Genomic DNA, 3247 nt, shown 5'->3' on the forward strand with positions numbered 1-3247 from the left:
TTAGCAAGGCTAAGCCACCAAATGGTAGCTCATGCCACCCCCGAGCCACCAAGGCCCGTCTCGCTACCGGTTCACCTCCTGCGGTCATTTTCGAGTCTCTAACAACCAATGTTCCTGTCCTAACAAGTTCCACACCTCCCTTGGAGCTTCACGATAGCATGGACTTATTCAGATTCAAAATGAAGATTATAGATCGTCTTAGTTATTTACACGAAGATCAAGGCAAAACTCCGATTAAAGAAGGCTTGTGTCCGGCGAACAAACTCCAAACAACTCGCCAGACAGGGGGTCGTACGCATCCTCCCAATAAGTCAAGCATCTCTCATGTCAAGAAAGTACCTGTAACTACTCACCTTGGATTGAGAGTTGAAGTCCAAGAGCCCGTTGGGGCCTCGCCCTCACAAAGGCGTAGTTCCAAACGAGTGACTCTTGAGAGCGCTAATGAGGCGTTGTGTCTTCAAAGAGAAGCATGTTCGTCAGAAGACGACGACGTTAGACTTGGAAAATCATACCCGCATATGCTAGGTTACTTCGGTAATCATGCCGATGAGTTATACTATCAGACTGGGGGTACGAAAAAATCTCAAAAGAGAAATACTCGGGAAATAGATTCTCACTGTCAGTGTACCAAGCTTATCAGGGTAGTATTATTAGAGTGTAGCTTTCCTAAGACCGCTCTATCAAGGGTCTTGGTGTTTGAAAGACTCTCCACCGAAACGTCGAGACCCAAGCCAAGGCGCTTTTGCAAAAGAAAGCCAGCCGTTCAAGGTAACAAATTCTCAGAAGTCACAATCAATATGGCTGACAAGGGAAAGTCCACACGACATTTCAGCCCTGAACCTTTCCCAGAAATATCTTAGAGAATGACTCAGCTGCAAACCGGGGCCATCAGGCCTAGAGATTATAGGAGAGTTCAGAGAGGGCATTCCTCAGTAATGAAGCATCAGATGCAAACTATATGATTGCTTCAGATGCCACTACATCCAGCACAGGACAAACCTATGAGTCATTCATGATCAACGCCGGGCAAATGGCTAAAATCCTCCAGGATGCTTTAGCCAAGTAGAAAAAGAATTTCAAATTTCAAATAGAAATGACTATGCAAGAGATGAGAGAAATGCATAACCAACAAATCGTGCCGCTGACAAATCAACAGGGAGAGTCCTGCCGTCATAATCATCCCAACCAAGTTGATAGCGATCGAGAAGTGGATGAGAATACCAACATGGATACCCCTCCTATTGACAACAATGCTGGGGGTGGTCCCTCAGATGATAACAATACGAAGGAGGACTACGTCGTTCCTCCTTAGGATAGCTCAAAGAAAGATAGGAGCGAGGATAAGAAGATGAGAGACATAGAGAGCAAAATCAATGCATTAATGTCTGCTGAAGAAGTAAAGAAGACTGGCATTCCACGCCCTTATCCAAAGGAGTGGGAATCAATTCCGTATCCGACAAAGTTCAACCTAATTAACTTCACACCGTTCGACGGAAGGGGTTCGCCCACTCAACACTTGATTTACTTCAAGTCTCATCTAGGGTTCATTTCAGGCAATGAACCCCTTATGGTACGATCATTCGTAGTAACCCTTCGTGCAGCTGCTTTCGATTGGTACCGTCGTCTTAAGCCGAGAAGTATTAATAGCTGGGATGACATAGAGAGTATGTTTCTTACCAACTTCTTCGACGATGACACTGAAGTGTCAATTGAGACACTTTATGATGAGAAGCAGAAAGACCGGGAACTGGTTGAGAACTTCGTCAAACGCTTTCGGAATAAGGCGATGAACTGCCGAGATCTGGTCATGGAGGAATTCATTCTCCAAACGTGCCACAACAATATCTCTTTGGATGTTTTAGAGGTAAGTGGCATGGAACCATCTAAAACATGGAAAGAATTGAAGGTGTGTGGGGAGCAGGCCGAATGCTTTCTCAAGAGAAAAAAAGCTAAAAGGGGTCAGCCGGCAAAAAACGCCCCAAAACAGAACTTCGCCCCCCGTGGTAAAGGAAAGGCGTAGGCAAATGCAGTGGATGCAAATCAGATATTCCAATTGCAACCCCAACAGCAGCCACAATAACAAGTGCCAAAGCAGCAAATGCCTCAATGGCAACAACGGCCTCTAAGGCAGCAGAAGACTTCTGAGTCGAAGTTCCCGAAGGAATATTCTTTCAAAGAAGACTACAGATCCGTGATACTGCATATTCCACAGAACAGTCCATCATCCCACAAAGACGTGTTATGCTCTCAAAGACAAAATTCAAGCCCTAATCGATGTGGGTATTATCACTCCAAAGCAGCCCAAGGAAAAGAAGGTGGGCGCATATACGGTCTCTATCAGCTTCAGCTCGGTCCCTCTATCATGGTTTCAACCAGAGCCGATGTAAAAATGAAGGTGAAAACTATTAATGATGATCCTAATGAACAACGCCAGAAGGGACTTGTGTAGCAAACAGCTCCTAATGGTGAAATTCTTTGGGTCCATCCGGATTTACTTGATGATGATCAATAGGCAAGTTCCTCATCTAAGAAGATGTCCAAAAGTAGGGGTAAATCCAATTGTCCCGCTATAGCAATTCCTGAGAAAGATGATGAAGTAAACCCTACTTTATCACTTTTCGAAGATGAACAAGAAGTTTTTGCTACTAGGGGTGGGAACGAATGCCACTACAAGTATCCCGAAGCCTCTGATCCAATTACTAAAATGTTGGCTGAGCTGGGGGTGGCTACGACTCCCCCTACACCTATAGGAAAATCCCAGTAACAACTATCTAATAAGTAGAAGGGGAAAGAACCCCAACACCAGGAGGTTCAGAATCCGAAGCAGTCTCGATTCAATCGTCCGATTGGGAGAGAAAAACCAGAGAGTTCAAGCACACCATACCGCTTTGATGTTATGACTTAGTTAGCTAACATCCCAGTGAGAATAACCATGTATGAATTGTTGCACCTCTCTAAAGACACGAGGGAAGCCTTGCAAGAGCCCTGGATGATCCCGACGTGTTCGTCACTCACATCAAACCAATTCCAAAGATTCGGAATCACTAATTCAACAATACGATTTGGTGGCCAAGCAGTTCTCTTGCATAACATTCACCAAAGATGACATGTAAGTCAGAAACTCAAAGCATGATAGGCCTTTATACTTCACCGGATACATAGGCTCCAGCGTCATCAACCGGATCCAAATCGATCCGGGTTCCGCTGTCAGCATCATGCTACTCCGGCTGATGTACAATCTTAGGAT

The sequence above is a fragment of the Asparagus officinalis genome, chromosome 6, assembly GCF_001876935.1.
Source record: "Asparagus officinalis chromosome 6, Aspof.V1, whole genome shotgun sequence".
Taxonomy (NCBI): domain Eukaryota; kingdom Viridiplantae; phylum Streptophyta; class Magnoliopsida; order Asparagales; family Asparagaceae; genus Asparagus; species Asparagus officinalis.